Raw genomic sequence first — 22686 nt, 5'->3', positions numbered from 1 at the left:
AGCATCTGTAGGAAAGAGACGCCTCCTGCTGACATCACAGATCTGAGTGCTGCTTCCTAAGACTCAGCATTGGATCATCTGCGAAGCCATATGAGTTTCCTTTGCAGCTCTATAGTCAAGGCTAGGAAGTCCGCGTCATCCTGGCCTCGGTTCTGCATTTTTGGATTTGCATATGTCTCCGAATTAGGAACCATGTTAGATATTATGTTTATGTAATCCAACTTGTACTTAAGGTTTAGGGACATATTTATCATGCAATTCTGCCCTTAAAACCTATGGAAACTGCTATTTCCACATGTTTAAGGGCAGAATTAAGTGTTGTTGGTATGTAATAATACAGAAAGGAGAGAAATATCTCCTGCTTTCCAGCCACAAGTCCTTGCAGTAACAGTCCCCATAGTTTTTTATGGGTTAGGGTAGTACGGATGGTGTAATGGTTAGCATTACTGCCTCACAACACGTCATGGGTTACATTCCCACCATGGCCCTAAAGGCCCATACACACTGGGCGATTTCGAGCTGAAAGCAGCTCACTTTTGGTGTTTTGAGCTGCTTTCAGCTCAAAACCGCCCAGTGTGTATGCCCCGGCGATGAGCGCTGATGCGCGCCCCCCGCTTCATCGCCAGCAGATGAACGTTGGGGTGGACGGCTTTCCATAGCGTCCTGTTATGGAAAGACGCTCACCCCCGCTGACATATATGGGCAGGGGGGAAAATAGCTCAGTGTGTATGCACTGAGCGATTTTCAGCCCAGCGATGTCAGTGATCATCACTGTGCATACACGCTGGGCAAAAACGCTCAGTGTGTATGCACCTAAACTGTGTGGAGATTGTATAATCTCCCCGTACTTGTGTGGGTTTCCTCTGGGTTCTCCGGATTCGTTACACAAGCCAAAAATATACTGGTAGGTTAATTGGCTCCCAACATAAATGAACCCTAATGTGTAAGTATGTGCATGTACATGGGCAGACTAGATGGGCCAAGTGGTTCTTATCTGCCATCAAATTCTATGGGATCAGTCCAATTAGCTGCTAAGGGTGCAAAGTGCTGTTGCAACGGCGTTTAAACGCTGGCAACGGCACCTGATCTCACACCCTTTGCGGGCCCGAATGAGGCCCAGTTCGCACAAAATTGCTCAGACCTCTATGGGGTGGCGAGAAGCTTTGTGTGAATTCGGCCTGCTGTAAAGTGTGGCCCCCTGCCGCAATGATTCGCAGCTGCGATAATATCGCAGCTAATTGGATTGACCCCTATGTTTCTATGAAACAAGATTGAGAACTATTAGCCTTCATTGGGACAGTCCTGCTGGATGGGGATTTTGCGATCCCTCTCCAGTCGGCTGGAGATGATACTAATGATCACGTCAGCTGGACAGCTGCGCAGGCATAGTAGCGGTGATGGGTCTGAAACACAGAAGTATAGTGATTCCATATGTGGTCACTTAACTTCTTACTGACTGCTAGGATGGGCTCTTGATACATCCCTCTTAAAACAGAATTCTTATTGCCATTATATGTGCTCAGGAGACCACATTTTCGGGATCTGGACTCTTTTTATAATGAATCTGCCCCTATGTGGCCCTTCAAAAAAATAAAATAAATGCAATTTGTTTGTCAATTTAGACATGTCCAACATACAGTATGAGGGAGTAGAGTCAGCTAGACTGTGTACAGGCAGGAAAGTGTATACAATTGGTGGTGCGAGACGATGGGTGACCATAGCAGTAGAAGAGAACACAAGGAAATTTATGTTCATGTTCCACTCCAAAATCTATTAATGTTAAATAGTTCTCTGGATAATAGTCATTCAGAGTTAATTAAAATATCCAGCACCTGGTAATTTATCATAATATACTGCAAGAACTATATTCATTCTAAGATCCAGCACACACCACTCAATACTAGCACACAATTCTCAGTTTTCAAAAATATGCAGCCCCCCCCCCCCCCCCGCGGCCCTTTCCAGTAGTAACCAGCAACTGTAACCTCATTGCATATGCAGCAACTGATTCACTTTATGCTGTGTAAGGGCTAACCTTATAGCATTATAAAGGAACTTACGTGACAGTGTGACATGTTTGGAATAATGTTGTAATAAGTAAACACACATAACTTAGGGAAGGGAAGAGTAGACTAAAATGATATGGGTAACATGACAAAGAACATTATCTCCCAGTATGTATGTATCATGTAAAGTCATTGAAACATCTTCACAGTAATCACCTGATTGTATATGACTCCACTTGGACCCAGTTGGAGGGTATTTCCGAAAATGGGTGCACGAGAAAAATGTGACCCTCAGCAATCAATCAGATGCCTGCTTCCATTTTTATAAATCAAAACATTTTTTTAAATAAAATGGCAAATCCTGATGTTAATAGTTGCAATAGTTTTTTTTTTTTTTCTTTTTAATTTTAAACATCCCCTTATAATGTTGTGCAGAATTCGTTCCACTGTATTGTTAGGGATGCATATCAAACGAGGTGGCAGTAAAGCATATCTAGGGAGATACCGGTAAAGTATCTTCGGGGTAACAAGAGTAAATCATATCTGCGAAGATGCCACTTAAGCATATCTGGAGATGCACCGGTAAAGCATACAGTAGCTGGGGAGGTGCCAGTAAAGGATATATGGGGAGGCACTGGGAAAGCATATCTGGGGTGGTGCCATAAAAGCAAATCTGGGGAAGCACAGGTAAAGTATATCTGGGGAGGCGCATCAGTAAAGCATTTCTGGGGATGCATCGGTAAAGTATATCTGGGGAGGCACAGGTAAAGTATATCTGGGGAGGCACATGTAAAGCATTTCTGGGGAGGCACAGATAAAGCAAATTTGGGGAGGCACAGTGAAATCATATCTGGGGAGGCACAGGGAAAGTATATCTGGGGAGGCACAGGGAAAGCATATCTGGGGAGGCACAGGGAAAGCATATCTGGGGAGGCACAGATAAAGCATATCTGGGGAGGCACATGTAAAGCATATCTGGGGAGGCACAGATAAAGCATTTCTGGAGAGGCACAGGTAGAAGCATACATGGAGAGGCACAGGTAAAGCATATCTGGGGCAGAACAGGTACCTGTATAGCATATTTGGGGAGGGACAGGTAAAGAATATGTACAGTAGGGTGGCACCGATAAAGCATACATTAGCTGGGGATGTGCCGGCAAAGTATACTGGGCCAGGTGCAGGGAAAGCCACCTTGGCGTCTATCTGTCTATTGGTTCTCTAGAAAACGTTTTTTACTTTAATGTTTGCTTTTTATTATTTGCTTGTATTGTTCCCATTTGCCCCTTTCCTCCATCTGTGATCTGAGGCGTCAGGTTTCTCACCCTTGAATCAGCGATTAATACATTAATACTATGATGCTGTTCTGTCAACCAAAGAACAGTTTGCAATCTACTTAATATTTCCTAAATACAATGTTTAGGTTTTCCTGCATCTTTAAGGCTATAAAGCATAATTTATGTGGAAGACATGATCTGCGTGAAAAGAGACCACCCGGTTACCCATAGTTTGCACCTTTTAGTTTTGTCAATGTGGAGAACAGAAAGGTTAACGGCGATCTAACAGAGGGTGCCAGCTGTGTGACATTCAGTCTCCAGCACTACGCCAGCCTTGCTGAGAAACTGCAGTGTGAAATATTACAGTAGAGAAGCCTGGAGCTGAGGGAAGAGCAGGAAATAAAAACACACTTTACAGCCTGCCCAGGAGGGTTTGAGCGGGAACTAAAATTGATTTTACTATCTCAGTATACACCACAGAGATGCCAGGACGCATAAGTGTGGTTACTTTGTGATGCACATGAGGCAGAGGTGTGGATTACAGGTACATATTTTATGATTACTTGTGACATGTTTTTCAATTACATATCTGCAGCTTCCTCCTTAGTTACTATGAATTATTTCACATGGGGTAAAAGCCCTCCGTGGACATTTGGAATAGAAAAAAAAATGTTTTATTTTCAAATAAAGTCCTTTTCCTAGTCACTGTCTAAAATACATCAAATGCATTGTGCGCAAGGGTTCTGAGAAAGAAACGAGAAACAACAGGAATACTTACAAATAAGTGTTTCTCATATTCACAAGGTTATATATTTAAAATCGAGAACTGGAAAGCGGTCATTACCACGTCATTTTCGGATGGAATGAGAGCACCATGTTGTGGCATGCCACATTTCCCACAGCCTTATGCTGGGATACACCCCTTACATATATCCCAGCACTGCCACACGCACCAGTGGAGGGGGCCTGTGGTGCACATACGTAACTCCCATCCACAGCAGTCATTGGACTCAGACCTGTCCTGGTCAAATGAGGACATCGAGGAGGTCTGCTATATGTTAGACAGTAACTAATTTTGCTAGTAGATTTTATTTCTATACTGTAATGACAACAAATGCTGAATTCATTGTGTAGTATTCCCCATCTCCAGTCCTCAAGCTCCCCTAACAATACAGGCACCAAAATCCTTGAAACTGGGACTGGTAAGCAGGGCCGTGTTGACAGCATTGTAGGCTCTGGGCAAAGCAGCACACTGTGGCCCCATTCACATGAATAAATGAAAAATGAAAATCACAACTTACACCTCCTGTGGTTCCGCACAGTCTCTGCACATCCTACAATCCAGTGGCTGTCAGCATTCTGATTGGTGGATAGCTCCAGCAATCCACCAATCAACATGCTGACAGTCATTTACTGTCTGGCTGGAGGCTCAGAGGCAGGTGAAGAATGCTGCCTTACTGCTCTGATTGTGTGTAATGCATGCTGCCTCCCAAGAAGCCCCAAAGGCACCATACCACCCCTGCTCGAAGGCCCCTAGAAACGTGGGGCCCTGGGCAGCTGCTTAGTGAGCCTATACATTAATATGGCCCTGCTGGTAAAACCCTGACAGTCAGTAGTTTTTTCCTTGAGTATTTATACAGATCATCAGTGCAGTGAGCAGGTGATGTGCACCTAACAGTGGGGTGGGCAGCAGTACAGGGGCATTTTTAGGCACAGAGTATTGGGGAATAGCCTGAGAATGGATGATTAATAGTAAGGCAAGTTATTTATAATCATTTAATATTCACTGCACTTCTTATTATACAAATCACATATTTTTCACCTATTTCCTTCTCATTGAATAATACAACACCCGTAACACATAATTTGTGTTTCTATACAAAATTAAATCACAGTAATTGTATACATAATATAACACATAGGGGTGTTTTAACAGAGGAGGGGGCCCATGTGCACCTCCGGGTGGGCCCCCTCCTCTGTACTTCGCAGTAGTCTCCGGCATTGTGCCAGAGTCTATTGCGCAGGTCTCCGGAAACATGGCACCCGCCATGTTCCGGAGACCAATGTGGCTACTGCGCATGCGCGACATCCATTTTGGCGGCAATTTTCACTGTGACTGTAGCGCCTGACGCTGGATTCCGGAAAGGTAAGTAACAAAAATGGGTGCAGTGTGTGCACACATTATAGAAACGCCTATGATAACACAGTTGGTCATAGATGAAATCATTATCAGGTTTCCATTACTTTGAATTATTTGCTTTCCTCGTGTCGTGTGTGTGTATCCCAAATTCCATTACAACTTTAATATAACAGCAATATCGTAATGCTACAATATAATATTCTAGCTCAAAATAGTCTTCCTGCTTCCATAGGTTGTTTAATCCTTGTCCAGTATATATGATTGCTTTCCCAGTTTAGCCATTACTGGTCATACTTTCTCATTTAAATATAACATGGGACCTCATTCCGAGTTGATCGCTCGCTAGCTGCTTTTAGCAGCATTGCACACGCTAGGCCGCCCTCCGGGAGTGTATCTTAGCTTAGCAGAAGTGCGAACGAAAGATTAGCAGAACTGCGCATGAAAAATGTCATGCCGTTTCTGAGTAGCTCCAGACCTACTCCTGTCTTGCGACGAATGCAGTCTGTTTAGTTCCTGGTTTGACGTCACAAATACGCCCTGCGTTCAGCCAGCCACTCCCCCATTTCTCCAGCCACTCCTGCGTTTTTGCCTGGCATGCCTGCGTTTTTTAGCACACTCCCTGAAAACGCAGAGTGGCCGCCCAGAAACACCCACTTCCTGTCAATCATACAACGATCACTCGAGCGACTGAAAAACGTCACTCGAGCTTGGGTAAAACAACAAAGTTTTGTGTGAAAGTACTTAGCGCATGCGCATAATTGCCGTTTTTTTTCACTTGATCGCTGTGCTGCGAAAATCGGCAGCGAGCGGTCAACTCAGAATGAGGGCCATTGTCCCAACAATCCATATACAGGGAAAGTAAATTTGCTGCTGAAGCTGCATAAATGGCTTCCAGTGTCTTCCCGCTTTATGTCATGAAAGGTTGATTCTGTGAAGTTGTGAGCAGAATTTGCCTACTGTAACTGGTAGATATATGTGCAATGCAAACTGCTAACGTGTAATCAAATCTGCCCCATAGTGTCCCACATGCTGCTCCCATCATAGTGTCTCATATTCTGTTCCCAACCTCGTGTCCCATATGCTGCTGCTCCTGACTTAGTGTCCCATATACTGCTCTCAACCTAGTATCTCATATGCTGCTCTCAACCTGGTGTCCCATATGCTGCTCCCAACCTGGTGTCCCATATGCTGCTGCTCCTGACCTAGTGTTCCATATACTGCTCTCAACCTAGTATCTCATATGCTGCTCTCAACCTGGTGTTCCATATGCTGCTCCCAACCTGGTGTCCCATATGCTGCTGCTCCTGACCTAGTGTCTCATATGTTGTTGTCAACCATATACTGCTCCCAATCTTGTATCCCATACGCTGCTCCCAACTTAGGGGGTAATTCAGACGTGATAGTAGCAGCAAAGTTGTCATCAGTTGAGCAAAACCATGTGCACTGCAGGGGGGCAGCTATAACATGTGCAGAGAGAGTTAGATATGGGTGGGGTGTGTTCAAACTGAAATCTAAATTGCAGTGTAAAAATAAAGCAGCCAGTATTTACCCTGCACAGAAACAGAATAACCCACCCAAATCTAACTCTCTCTGCACATGTTATATCTGCCACACCTGCAGTGCACATGGTTTTGCCCAACTGCTAACACATTTGCTGCTATGATCAGGTCTGAATTACCCCGTCAGTGTCCAATATGCTGCAGCCAACGCAGTGTTTAATATGCTGTTCCCAATAGAGATGAGCGGGTTCGGTTTCTCTGAATCCGAACCCGCCCGAACTTCATGGTTTTTTTCACGGGTCCGAGCAGACTCGGATCCTCCCGCCTTGCTCGGTTAACCCGAGCGCGCCCGAACGTCATCATGACGCTGTCGGATTCTCGCGAGACTCGGATTCTATATAAGGAGCCGCGCGTCGCCGCCATTTTCACACGTGCATTGAGATTGATAGGGAGAGGACGTGGCTGGCGTCCTCTCCATTTAGATTATAAGAGAGAGAGATTTACTGGAGCTTAGGACTAGGAGGAGTACTGTAGAAGTGTAGAGAGTGCAGAGAGTTTACTAGTGAGTGACCACCAGACAGTGCAGTTTATTTAATATATCCGTTCTCTGCCTGAAAAAAGCGATACACACAGTGACTCAGTCACATACCATATCTGTGTGCACTGCTCAGGCTCAGCCCAGTGTGCTGCATCATCTATATATATTATATATCTGTCTGACTGCTCAGCTCACACAGCTTATAATTGTGGGGGAGACTGGGGAGCACTGCAGTGCCAGTTATAGGTTATAGCAGGAGCCAGGAGTACATAATATTATATAGTGAGTGACCACCAGACAGTGCAGTTTATTTAATATATCCGTTCTCTGCCTGAAAAAAGCGATACACACAGTGACTCAGTCACATACCATATCTGTGTGCACTGCTCAGGCTCAGCCCAGTGTGCTGCATCATCTATATATATTATATATCTGTCTGACTGCTCAGCTCACACAGCTTATAATTGTGGGGGAGACTGGGGAGCACTGCAGTGCCAGTTATAGGTTATAGCAGGAGCCAGGAGTACATAATATTATGCTCCCATCATAGTGTCTCATATTCTGTTCCCAACCTCGTGTCCCATATGCTGCTGCTCCTGACTTAGTGTCCCATATACTGCTCTCAACCTAGTATCTCATATGCTGCTCTCAACCTGGTGTCCCATATGCTGCTCCCAACCTGGTGTCCCATATGCTGCTGCTCCTGACCTAGTGTTCCATATACTGCTCTCAACCTAGTATCTCATATGCTGCTCTCAACCTGGTGTCCCATATGCTGCTCCCAACCTGGTGTCCCATATGCTGCTGCTCCTGACCTAGTGTCTCATATGTTGTTGTCAACCATATACTGCTCCCAATCTTGTATCCCATACGCTGCTCCCAACTTAGGGGGTAATTCAGACGTGATAGTAGCAGCAAAGTTGTCATCAGTTGAGCAAAACCATGTGCACTGCAGGGGGGCAGCTATAACATGTGCAGAGAGAGTTAGATATGGGTGGGGTGTGTTCAAACTGAAATCTAAATTGCAGTGTAAAAATAAAGCAGCCAGTATTTACCCTGCACAGAAACAGAATAACCCACCCAAATCTAACTCTCTCTGCACATGTTATATCTGCCACACCTGCAGTGCACATGGTTTTGCCCAACTGCTAACACATTTGCTGCTATGATCAGGTCTGAATTACCCCGTCAGTGTCCAATATGCTGCAGCCAACGCAGTGTTTAATATGCTGTTCCCAATAGAGATGAGCGGGTTCGGTTTCTCTGAATCCGAACCCGCCCGAACTTCATGGTTTTTTTCACGGGTCCGAGCAGACTCGGATCCTCCCGCCTTGCTCGGTTAACCCGAGCGCGCCCGAACGTCATCATGACGCTGTCGGATTCTCGCGAGACTCGGATTCTATATAAGGAGCCGCGCGTCGCCGCCATTTTCACACGTGCATTGAGATTGATAGGGAGAGGACGTGGCTGGCGTCCTCTCCATTTAGATTATAAGAGAGAGAGATTTACTGGAGCTTAGGACTAGGAGGAGTACTGTAGAAGTGTAGAGAGTGCAGAGAGTTTACTAGTGAGTGACCACCAGACAGTGCAGTTTATTTAATATATCCGTTCTCTGCCTGAAAAAAGCGATACACACAGTGACTCAGTCACATACCATATCTGTGTGCACTGCTCAGGCTCAGCCCAGTGTGCTGCATCATCTATATATATTATATATCTGTCTGACTGCTCAGCTCACACAGCTTATAATTGTGGGGGAGACTGGGGAGCACTGCAGTGCCAGTTATAGGTTATAGCAGGAGCCAGGAGTACATAATATTATATAGTGAGTGACCACCAGACAGTGCAGTTTATTTAATATATCCGTTCTCTGCCTGAAAAAAGCGATACACACAGTGACTCAGTCACATACCATATCTGTGTGCACTGCTCAGGCTCAGCCCAGTGTGCTGCATCATCTATATATATTATATATCTGTCTGACTGCTCAGCTCACACAGCTTATAATTGTGGGGGAGACTGGGGAGCACTGCAGTGCCAGTTATAGGTTATAGCAGGAGCCAGGAGTACATAATATTATATTAAAATTAAACAGTGCACACTTTTGCTGCAGGAGTGCCACTGCCAGTGTGACTGACCAGTGACCTGACCACACTGACCACCAGTATAGTTAGTAGTATACTTATATTGTGATTGCCTGAAAAAGTTAAACACTCGTCGTGTGACTTCACTTGTGTGTTGTTGTTTTTTTTATTCTATAAAAATAAAACTCATTCTGCTGACAGACAGTGTCCAGCAGGTCCGTCATTATATAATATATAATATATACCTGTCCGGTTGCAGTAGTGATATATATATATTTTTTATATCATTTATCATCCAGTCGCAGCAGACACAGTACGGTAGTTCACGGCTGTGGCTACCTCTGTGTCTGCACTCGGCAGGCAGTCCGTCCATAATTGTATACCACCTAACCGTGGTTTTTTTTTCTTCTTTATACATACATACTACTACGACATCTCTTTATCAACCAGTCTATATTAGCAGCAGACACAGTACAGTACGGTAGTTCACGGCTGTGGCTACCTCTGTGTCTGCACTCGGCAGGCAGTCCGTCCATAATTGTATACCACCTAACCGTGGGGTTTTTTTCTTTCTTCTTTATACATACATAGTTACATAGACATCTCTTTATCAACCAGTCTATATTAGCAGCAGACACAGTACAGTACGGTAGTTCACGGCTGTGGCTACCTCTGTGTCTGCACTCGGCAGGCAGTCCGTCCATAATTGTATACCACCTAACCGTGGTTTTTTTTTCTTTCTTCTTTATACATACATAGTTACATAGACATCTCTTTATCAACCAGTCTATATTAGCAGCAGACACAGTACAGTACGGTAGTTCACGGCTGTGGCTACCTCTGTGTCTGCACTCGGCAGGCAGTCCGTCCATAATTGTATACCACCTAACCGTGTTTTTTTTTTTCTTTCTTCTTTATACATACATAGTTACATAGACATCTCTTTATCAACCAGTCTATATTAGCAGCAGACACAGTACAGTACGGTAGTTCACGGCTGTGGCTACCTCTGTGTCTGCACTCGGCAGGCAGTCCGTCCATAATTGTATACCACCTAACCGTGGTTTTTTTTTCTTTCTTCTTTATACATACATAGTTACATAGACATCTCTTTATCAACCAGTCTATATTAGCAGCAGACACAGTACAGTACGGTAGTTCACGGCTGTGGCTACCTCTGTGTCTGCACTCGGCAGGCAGTCCATAATTGTATACTAGTATCCATCTCCATTGTTTACCTGAGGTGCCTTTTAGTTGTGCCTATTAAAATATGGAGAACAAAAATGTTGAGGTTCCAAAATTAGGGAAAGATCAAGATCCACTTCCACCTCGTGCTGAAGCTGCTGCCACTAGTCATGGCCGAGACGATGAAATGCCAGCAACGTCGTCTGCCAAGGCCGATGCCCAATGTCATAGTACAGAGCATGTCAAATCCAAAACACCAAATATCAGAAAAAAAAGGACTCCAAAACCTAAAATAAAATTGTCGGAGGAGAAGCGTAAACTTGCCAATATGCCATTTACGACATGGAGTGGCAAGGAACGGCTGAGGCCCTGGCCTATGTTCATGGCTAGTGGTTCAGCTTCACATGAGGATGGAAGCACTCAGCCTCTCGCTAGAAAAATGAAAAGACTCAAGCTGGCAAAAGCAGCACAGCAAAGAACTGTGCATTCTTCGAAATCCCAAATCCACAAGGAGAGTCCAATTGTGTCGGTTGCGATGCCTGACCTTCCCAACACTGGACGTGAAGAGCATGCGCCTTCCACCATTTGCACGCCCCCTGCAAGTGCTGGAAGGAGCACCCGCAGTCCAGTTCCTGATAGTCAGATTGAAGATGTCAGTGTTGAAGTACACCAGGATGAGGAGGTTATGGGTGTTGCTGGCGCTGGGGAGGAAATTGACCAGGAGGATTCTGATGGTGAGGTGGTTTGTTTAAGTCAGGCACCCGGGGAGACACCTGTTGTCCGTGGGAGGAATATGGCCGTTGACATGCCAGGTGAAAATACCAAAAAAATCAGCTCTTCGGTGTGGAGGTATTTCAACAGAAATGCGGACAACAGGTGTCAAGCCGTGTGTTCCCTTTGTCAAGCTGTAATAAGTAGGGGTAAGGACGTTAACCACCTCGGAACATCCTCCCTTATACGTCACCTGCAGCGCATTCATAATAAGTCAGTGACAAGTTCAAAAACTTTGGGTGACAGCAGTCCACTGACCAGTAAATCCCTTCCTCTTGTAACCAAGCTCACGCAAACCACCCCACCAACTCCCTCAGTGTCAATTTCCTCCTTCCCCAGGAATGCCAATAGTCCTGCAGGCCATGTCACTGGCAATTCTGACGATTCCTCTCCTGCCTGGGATTCCTCCGATGCATCCTTGCGTGTAACGCCTACTGCTGCTGGCGCTGCTGTTGTTGCTGCTGGGAGTCGATGGTCATCCCAGAGGGGAAGTCGTAAGCCCACTTGTACTACTTCCAGTAAGCAATTGACTGTTCAACAGTCCTTTGCGAGGAAGATGAAATATCACAGCAGTCATCCTGCTGCAAAGCGGATAACTGAGGCCTTGACAACTATGTTGGTGTTAGACGTGCGTCCGGTATCCGCCGTTAGTTCACAGGGAACTAGACAATTTATTGAGGCAGTGTGCCCCCGTTACCAAATACCATCTAGGTTCCACTTCTCTAGGCAGGCGATACCGAGAATGTACACGGACGTCAGAAAAAGACTCACCAGTGTCCTAAAAAATGCAGTTGTACCCAATGTCCACTTAACCACGGACATGTGGACAAGTGGAGCAGGGCAGGGTCAGGACTATATGACTGTGACAGCCCACTGGGTAGATGTATGGACTCCCGCCGCAAGAACAGCAGCGGCGGCACCAGTAGCAGCATCTCGCAAACGCCAACTCTTTCCTAGGCAGGCTACGCTTTGTATCACCGCTTTCCAGAATACGCACACAGCTGAAAACCTCTTACGGCAACTGAGGAAGATCATCGCGGAATGGCTTACCCCAATTGGACTCTCCTGTGGATTTGTGGCATCGGACAACGCCAGCAATATTGTGTGTGCATTAAATATGGGCAAATTCCAGCACGTCCCATGTTTTGCACATACCTTGAATTTGGTGGTGCAGAATTTTTTAAAAAACGACAGGGGCGTGCAAGAGATGCTGTCGGTGGCCAGAAGAATTGCGGGACACTTTCGGCGTACAGGCACCACGTACAGAAGACTGGAGCACCACCAAAAACTACTGAACCTGCCCTGCCATCATCTGAAGCAAGAAGTGGTAACGAGGTGGAATTCAACCCTCTATATGCTTCAGAGGTTGGAGGAGCAGCAAAAGGCCATTCAAGCCTATACAATTGAGCACGATATAGTAGGTGGAATGCACCTGTCTCAAGCGCAGTGGAGAATGATTTCAACGTTGTGCAAGGTTCTGATGCCCTTTGAACTTGCCACACGTGAAGTCAGTTCAGACACTGCCAGCCTGAGTCAGGTCATTCCCCTCATCAGGCTTTTGCAGAAGAAGCTGGAGGCATTGAAGAAGGAGCTAAAAGGGAGCGATTCCGCTAGGCATGTGGGACTTGTGGATGCAGCCCTTAATTCGCTTAACAAGGATTCACGGGTGGTCAATCTGTTGAAATCAGAGCACTACATTTTGGCCACCGTGCTCGATCCTAGATTTAAAGCCTACCTTGGATCTCTCTTTCCGGCAGACACAAGTCTGCTGGGGTTGAAAGACCTGCTGGTGACAAAATTGTCAAGTCAAGCGGAACGCGACCTGTCAACATCTCCTCCTTCACATTCTCCCGCAACTGGGGGTGCGAGGAAAAGGCTCAGAATTCCGAGCCCACCCGCTGGCGGTGATGCAGGGCAGTCTGGAGCGACTGCTGATGCTGACATCTGGTCCGGACTGAAGGACCTGACAACGATTACGGACATGTCGTCTACTGTCACTGCATATGATTCTCTCAACATTGATAGAATGGTGGAGGATTATATGAGTGACCGCATCCAAGTAGACACGTCACACAGTCCGTACTTATACTGGCAGGAAAAAGAGGCAATTTGGAGGCCCTTGCACAAACTGGCTTTATTCTACCTAAGTTGCCCTCCCACAAGTGTGTACTCCGAAAGAGTGTTTAGTGCCGCCGCTCACCTTGTCAGCAATCGGCGTACGAGGTTACATCCAGAAAATGTGGAGAAGATGATGTTCATTAAAATGAATTATAATCAATTCCTCCGCGGAGACATTGACCTGCAGCAATTGCCTCCACAAAGTACACAGGGAGCTGAGATGGTGGATTCCAGTGGGGACGAATTGATAATCTGTGAGGAGGGGGATGTACACGGTGATATATCGGAGGGTGATGATGAGGTGGACATCTTGCCTCTGTAGAGCCAGTTTGTGCAAGGAGAGATTAATTGCTTCTTTTTTGGGGGGGGTCCAAACCAACCCGTCATATCAGTCACAGTCGTGTGGCAGACCCTGTCACTGAAATGATGGGTTGGTTAAAGTGTGCATGTCCTGTTTTGTTTATACAACATAAGGGTGGGTGGGAGGGCCCAAGGACAATTCCATCTTGCACCTCTTTTTTCTTTTCTTTTTCTTTGCATCATGTGCTGATTGGGGAGGGTTTTTTGGAAGGGACATCCTGCGTGACACTGCAGTGCCATTCCTAAATGGGCCCGGTGTTTGTGTCGGCCACTAGGGTCGCTAATCTTACTCACACAGTCAGCTACCTCATTGCGCCTCTTTTTTTCTTTGCGTCATGTGCTGTTTGGGGAGGGTTTTTTGGAAGGGACATCCTGCGTGACACTGCAGTGCCACTCCTAGATGGGCCCGGTGTTTGTGTCGGCCACTAGGGTCGCTAATCTTACTCACACAGCTACCTCATTGCGCCTCTTTTTTTCTTTGCGTCATGTGCTGTTTGGGGAGGGTTTTTTGGAAGGGACATCCTGCGTGACACTGCAGTGCCACTCCTAGATGGGCCCGGTGTTTGTGTCGGCCACTAGGGTCGCTAATCTTACTCACACAGCTACCTCATTGCGCCTCTTTTTTTCTTTGCGTCATGTGCTGTTTGGGGAGGGTTTTTTGGAAGGGCCATCCTGCGTGACACTGCAGTGCCACTCCTAGATGGGCCCGGTGTTTGTGTCGGCCACTAGGGTCGCTAATCTTACTCACACAGCTACCTCATTGCGCCTCTTTTTTTCTTTGCGTCATGTGCTGTTTGGGGAGGGTTTTTTGGAAGGGACATCCTGCGTGACACTGCAGTGCCACTCCTAGATGGGCCCGGTGTTTGTGTCGGCCACTAGGGTCGCTTATCTTACTCACACAGCGACCTCGGTGCAAATTTTAGGACTAAAAATAATATTGTGAGGTGTGAGGTATTCAGAATAGACTGAAAATGAGTGTAAATTATGGTTTTTGAGGTTAATAATACTTTGGGATCAAAATGACCCCCAAATTCTATGATTTAAGCTGTTTTTTAGTGTTTTTTGAAAAAAACACCCGAATCCAAAACACACCCGAATCCGACAAAAAAAATTCGGTGAGGTTTTGCCAAAACGCGTTCGAACCCAAAACACGGCCGCGGAACCGAACCCAAAACCAAAACACAAAACCCGAAAAATTTCAGGCGCTCATCTCTAGTTCCCAATGCAGTGTCCCATTTGCTGCCTTATTTTAATGTTGTTTATGCTGTTTCCATCCTAGTGCCACAAAGGCCTCTCCCAACCTTGTGTGCTGCCCCCAACACAGTACCCCATATATGCCCCTCCCAATGCAGTGCCCCATATACTGCTCCCAATGCTCTGCCCCTTATGTTGCTCCCAACACAGTGCCCCGTATATGCCACTACCAACGCAGTGCCCCATATATGCTATCCCCGATGCAATGCCACAGATATGCCGTTCCCAATGTAGTGCCCCGTATATGCCGCTCCCAATGTCGTCCCCCATATACTGCTCCCAACGTGGTGTCCTGTATGCTGCTCCGAACGTGGTGTCCTGTATGCTGCTCCCAATGTGGTGCACCATGTGCAGCTCCCAACATAGAGCCCTATATGCTGCTTCCTACATGGTGTCCCATATGCTGCTCCCAACGTTGAGTCCCATGTGTTGCTCCCGACATAGTGGTATATTTACTAAACTGCAGGTATTAAGAAGTGGAGATGTTCCCCACAGCAACCAATCAGACTCTAGCTATTATCTTCTAGAACAGAGGTTCTCAAACTCGGTCCTCGGGGGCACACACAGTGCATGTTTTGCAGGTAACCCAGCAGGTGCACAGGTGTATTAATTACTCACTGACACATTTTAATTATTTCACTTGCGATTCTGTGAGGAGAAAACATGCACTGTGTGTGCCCCCGAGGACCGAATTTGAGAACCTCTGTTCTAGAAGGTGCTAGAAAAATGATAAATAAAATTTGATTGGTTGCTATGGGGAACATCTCCACATTTAAAAACCTGCACGTTAGTAAATATACACCATAGAGTCCCATAAATTGTGTCCCAACCTAGTACGCCATATAGTGTCCATTAGCGTGGACAACCTACTGTCTCATATACTGTTCTCAACCTAGTGTCCCATATGCCGCTGCTTCTGACCTATTGTCCTATATGCTGCTCCCAACCTTGTATTCCATATGCTGCTCCCAACTTTTTGTCCCATATGCTGCTCCCAACTTTTTGTCCCATATGCTGCTCCCAACATTGTGGCCCATATGCTGTGTCCTGACAACATTTTTAAGTCTAGCTAACAGGTGCTACTAACCAGCTAGCTGCAGTTTCATCTCTGACCTTACAGAAAACCCGGACTGGATACATTTTCAACTGATGTTACACATTTAAACAGGTGACATTCTGCTGTCCCTGACACTATACATATAAAAAGGAAAAGGCGGCACTCATCCAGACTTATGTAAAAGTGCAAAAGCTGTGCTTTATTTAAGCCGACGTTTCAAGGCCCATTGGCCTTTCCACCTTTCCATCAGGGTGCAAATATGTCCTGATTTATTTATGTGGAGTGCAATACCTTGGAACTGCATATATACAGTGCATCCGGAAAGTATTCACTACGCTTCACTTTTTCCACATTTTGCTGTTACAGCCTTATTCCAAACTGGAATAAATTAATTTTTCCCCTCAAAATTCTACACACAATATGCCCATAATGACAACATGAAAAAAGTTTTCTTGAGATTTTTGCAAATTTATTCAAAATAAAAAAACTAAGAAATCACATGTACATAAGTATTCACAGCCTTTGCCATGAAGCTCAAAATTGAGCTCAGGTGCATCCTATTTCCACTGATCATCCTTGAGATGTTCCTACAGCTTAATTGTCCACCTGTGGTAAATTCAGTTAATTGGATGTGATTTGGAAAGGCACACACATGTCTATATAAGGTCCCATATTTGACAGTGCATGTCTAAGCACAAACCAAGCAAGAAGTCAAAGGCATTGTCTGTAGACCTCCGAGATAGGATTGTCTCGAGGCACAAATCTGGGGAAGAGTACAGAAAGAAATCTAATGAGCACAGTGGCCTCCATCATCTGTAAATGGTAGAAGTTAAGAACCACCAGAACTCTTTCTAGAGCTGGCCGGCCGTCTAAACTGAGCGATTGGGGAAGAAGGGCCCTAGGGCCTAATTCTTAGTTGATCGCAGCAGCAAATTTGTTAGCAGTTGGGCAAAACCATGTGCACTGCAGGGGGGACAGATATAACATGTGCAGAGAGCGTTGGATTTGGGTGAGGTGTATTCAAACTGAAATCTAAATTGCAGTGTAAAAATAAAGCAGCCAGTATTTACCCTGCATAGAAACAAAATAACCCACCCAAATCTAACTCTCTCTGCACATGTTATATCTGCCACACCTGCAGTGCACATGGTTTTGCCCAACTGCTAACAAACTTGCTGCTGCGATCAACTCAGAATTACCCCCCTAGTCAGGAAGGTGACCAAGAACCCGATGGTCACTCTGTCAGAGCTACAGCATTCCTCTGTGGCGAGAGGAGAACCTTCCAGAAGGAAAACCATCTCTGCAGCAATCCATGAATCAGGCCTGTATGGTAGAGTGGCCAGACTGAAGCCTCTCCTTAGTAAAAAGCACATAGCAGCCTGCCTGAAGTTTGCCAAAATGCACCTGAAGGACTCTCAGACCTTGAGAAACAAAATTCTCTGGTCTGATGAGACAAAGATTGAACTCTTTGGCATGAATGCCAGGCGTCATGTTTGGAGGAAACCAGGCACTGCTCATCACCAGGCCAATATCATCTCTACAGTGAAGCATGGTGGTGGCAGCATCATGCTGTGGGGATGTTTTTCAGTGGCAGGAACTGGGAGACTAGTCAGGATAGAGGGAAAGATGAATGCAGCAATGTACAGAGACATCCTGGATGAAAACCTGCTCCACAGCGCTCTAGACCTCAGACTGGGGCGACGGTTCATCTTTCAGCAGGACAACGACCCTAAGCACACAGCCAAGATATCAAAGGAGTGGCTTCAGGACAACTCTGTGAATGTCCTTGAGTGTCCCAGGCAGAGCAGGACTTGAAAGATAGATGTTCCAAGCTTGTGGCATTATATTCAAAAAGATTTGAGGCTGTAATTGCTGCCAAAAGTGCATCAACAACGTATTGAGCAAAGGGTGTGAATACTTATGTACATGTGATTTCTTAGTTTTAATTTTTTATAAATTTGCAAAAATCTCAAAAACACTTTTTTCACGTTGTCATTACGGGGTATGGGGGGTCTCTCCGAGTTGTACGCTCGTTGCCGATTTTCGCTATGCTGCGATTTGTTGCAAATTGCGCATGCGCAAGGCACGCAGGGCGCATGCGCTTAGTTATTTAACTAAAAACTTAGCAGATTTGCTGTGGATTCTGCGTCGCTTTTCAGTCGCACTGCTGTTTGGTAAATGATTGACAGGAAAGGGGCGTTTCTGGGTGGTAACTCAGCGTTTTCCCGGCGTTTCCAAAAAAACGCAGGTGTGTCAGGGAAAAACACGGGAGTGGAGAAACAGGGAAGTGGCTGGCCGAACGCAGGGCGTGTTTGTGACGTCAAACCAGGAACTAAACGGACTGAGCTGATCGCAATCTAGGAGTAAGTCTGGAGCTACTCAGAAACTGCAAATAATTATTTAGTAGCAATTCTGCTAATCTTTCGTTCGCACTTCTGCTAAGCTAAGATATACTCTGAGAGGGCGGCGGCCTAGCGTGTGCAATGCTGCTAAAAGCAGCTAGCAAGCGAACAACTCGGTATGAGGGCCATTGTGTGTAGAATTTTGAGGGAAAAAATAGAATTTATTCCATTTTGAAATAAGGCTATAACATAACAATATGTGGAAAAAGTGAAGTGCTGTAAATACTTTCCGGATGCACTTTATACATAGAGCACTCTGATGAAGGAATAAACTTCTGAAACGTTAGTACTGTACAAATGGTATGTACAGTGTATTATTTGCATTATGAAGTCCGTTGAGTGCCGCCTGTACACTGTTCGCTATTGAAGGCACCGGGCTCAATGTGTATTTTGCTTAAGAGTGCCGGGCACTGCTGCATTTGTATGTATGTATGTTTGTATGTATGTACAATATATATATATATATATATATATATACACACATATATCTACATATATATATATGTATATTGTGACAGGAGTGTTGCTAGAATGCGCTCTGCCACAAAAATTCCACCAGCAACCAACTCCAGGCTTGTTGAAAAACAAAAAATACTGTACTCTTTATTCAGGTTGCTCAAGTACAAGTTTACACACAGTGGTGCAAGTGCGGGGGTACAGCGTACCTTTAAGAAATATGTTGCCGGTACGCCATACCACTTGCACCCTGCCCTGCTTGAAGTTCAGATTTAAAAAAATATATAAAAATGACAGTATGTGCCCTGTCGCGTCCACCGAATTGAATCCCAGCCACGGCGCAAGGTTAAGCCTCTGCCTCCCCGTAATTGGCTCCTGCATGCATGTGACCGTGCAGGAACTCAGCAGCAGCAGCCTCCACCGCTACCACGGTCATGGTGAGGTGACTGACCGGGGGGGGGGACACCGCGCTGATGCCGATATACAAGCCTGGCTGGGCCTAGCTAGTTCAAAGGCTACTGATGGCAGGGGGGTGAAGAGACCAGATTAAGTCCTGAGGCATAGGAGAGGCACCCGCTGTGCTCTCCTCCCCTCACGCACAGTAGCAACAACTGCAGCAGCAGTAGCACTGGCAATGTGGGGCATATGTGTATCTTGCACTGCACTAATCGGGCATATGTGTATCTTGCACTATTGGGGCATATGTGTATCTAGCACTCCACTATTGGGGGCATATGTGTACTGGCACTATTGGGGGCATATGTGTATCTAGCACTCCACTATTGGGGGTATATATGTATCTGGCACTATTGGGGACATTTGTGTATCTAGCACTCCACTATTGGGGGTATATATGTATCTGGCACTATTGGGGGCATTTGTATATCCAGCACTGGACTATTGGGGTCATATGTGTATCTGGCCCCTCATGTGTATCACGCCCTCCATTTTCATTGGCCACGCCCCATGTGGAATGAGACCACACCCATTTTTTTGCCTGCGCGCCTTCGGCGTGCGCACACAGTACCACTAAGAGATTTTTTCTACTTGCACCACTGGTTACACATAAATCATAGATCACTGTCTTTAGCATAAACAGCCAGGGAGGTTAGGCTTTGTCTCACTCCCTTTCCCTTAGTAAGGAACCATTTAGGTCCCTGCATTCTAACACCAGTGCCCATCTTTTCCGGATCCCAGTGTCCTATCGCCTGTGCACTGACTGCCATCAGGAGTCCTGACTTATGGGAGAGACTCTGCTTTAAACCCAGCAGCCAGGTGCTGGCTGATGAAGCAGCTTCCTGGGCTGAAAAGCCGGTAAAACCTGGACAGTGCTCAATGGATGGGAACCCAGTCCGTCCACACTTCCCATCCACCACCGGGATCCTGTAAGCGGCTTTCACCACTATTCACTCCCTAGGGTTGTTTCTAGGTGACAAATCTCCTGCCGATATATACTGTGTATATATAATTTCTCTTATGTCCTAGAGGATGCGGGGGTCCGCATTAATACCATGGGGTATAGACGGGTCCCTTGGTAGCCATGGGCACTTTAAGAGTTTAACAGTGTGGGCTGGCTCCTCCCTCTATGCCCCTCCTACCAGACTCAGTGTAGAAAATGTGCCCGGAGTAGCCGGTCACAGCTAGAGGAGCTCCTAGGAGTTTTTCTAGTTTTATTGTTTTCTAAGAGTGTTAGGTACAGGAAGGCTGCTGGCAACAGCCTCCCTGCTTCGTAGGTCTTAGGGGGGGGAGTAGGAACCAACTCTAGAAGTTAATGGTTCTCTATCTCTGCTGACAGGACACTGAGCTCCTGAGGGTGCTGATCGCAAGCCCACAAGGCGACCGCTCACTCCCGAAGCACGGCTGCCACCCCCTAACAGAGCCAAAAGATAGAAGAGTGGTGAGTATGACGCCGGCGACCCAGGAAGCGGGTCGCCAGCGGGAATGGCGGCACAAGGGTGGGAGCGCAGCTCTGACAGGTGCGCTCCGGAAGGCTCAGCGGCACACTGTGTACGGTGCTGTGAGGGGCGTCCTGGGCCAACGCAACATACCCTACACTGGTCACATATGCTAACGGGCTAATCCCACTGTTAGCAGCAAAATCACCTCAGGCCAGTATAATCTGTGAAAACGGGAAGACGCGCCATTACAAGGGGCGGGTCTTCTCGTCAGAGTGGATCCAGCACTCACCAGCACCATTTTCTCCCTGCAGATCACACTGAAGAGATGCTGACAGGGAGCGCTGCCCTCCACATAATTCCAACATACCTCTGCGGCACCAGGGTGTTATAGACAGGGGCGGAGATAGTGTTAGAATCACTGTTTAATCCTATTAATGTTATTCAGTCAGCACAGGCCGTTTAGTGTATAACTGCCTACTGGGGCGCTGTGTGGCTGGCTTCATATACTCTGTGTCTCTCTGAAGGTGCTCTGGGGAAAACTGTGTCTGCATTTTCCTGTGTGTGTTTGTGTGTGTGTGTTTATATAGCTCATATAAGCATGTCTAGGAACTCTGTATCTTGTGCCGCAGAGTGTGTATCTTCTCCTGAAGAGTCTATTCCATGTACTCAGGACTGTAATATACTGTCTCAGCCTTCTGAATCCGAGCCCCCATGGGTGGATTCTATTAGGGGAATGATATCCCAGATTTCATCTCGGATAGCTCAAAATGAGACTGAAACACAGGTTTTGAGAAAGTCTGTTGAGGTTCTGTCGTATTCAGCTCCCACTGCCTCATCAAAGACCCCAATTATATACCCAAAGAAACGTGCTCTTTCCCAAATAATGCAAGCTGACACAGATACCGACTCTGATACAGGGGACGGTGATAGGGATTTGCAGGGGGCGATGCATCCCTTGCTAAGGGGGTGCAACTCATGATAGAGGCTATTACGGACATTTTACACATTACTGATAAGGTACCTGAGCAAGTAGAGGAAGCTAACTTTACAGACAATACGAAAACCTCCCTTACATTTCCTGCGTCTAAGGAATTAAACGCATTGTTTGAAAAATCCTGGGAAAACCCGGAGAAAAAGTTCCAGATCTCAAAAAGGGTTCTCATTGCCTTTCCTTTCCCTGAGGAGGACAGGAAAAAGTGGGAAATCCCGCCTGTAGTAGATGCTTCTGTATCTAGGTTGTCTAAAAAAGTGGTTTTACCTGTCCCTGGGTCCACCGCTTTAAAAGAGCCAGCTGACCGAAAGATTGAGACTACGCTCAAATCACTATACACAGCTACTGGTGTAGCTTTAAGACCCACTATTGCTTGTGCGTGGATTTCTAAAGCCATAGTAAAGTGGTCAGGCACATTACTAGAGGAATTAGATTCTATGGATAGAAGTGACATTGAATTGTTTTTACGTCACATACAGGATTCTGCAGGTTTCATGGTGGAGGCCATGAAGGATCTTGGTCATCTTAATGCGAGGGCTTCTTCCATGGCTGTCTCGGCACGCAGGGGACTCTGGCTGCGCCAATGGTCTGTGGATGCAGAATCCAAGAAAAGTGTGGAGAACCTACCCTTCACAGGTCATGCTCTGTTTGTG

General features: G+C 46.1%; 1 protein-coding gene across 3 annotated transcripts in view; it reads left to right on the top strand.

Moving 5' to 3' along the window:
* TSPAN4 (tetraspanin 4) overlaps positions 1-22686 on the top strand; it is a 1631716-nt gene that overhangs the window by 1436899 nt on the left and 172131 nt on the right. The gene's annotated exons all lie outside the window — the stretch shown is intronic.

The sequence above is a fragment of the Pseudophryne corroboree genome, chromosome 11 (assembly GCF_028390025.1).
Source record: "Pseudophryne corroboree isolate aPseCor3 chromosome 11, aPseCor3.hap2, whole genome shotgun sequence".
In the NCBI taxonomy this organism is placed as follows: Eukaryota; Metazoa; Chordata; class Amphibia; order Anura; family Myobatrachidae; genus Pseudophryne; species Pseudophryne corroboree.
This window is presented reverse-complemented; position numbering and strand designations above follow the sequence as displayed.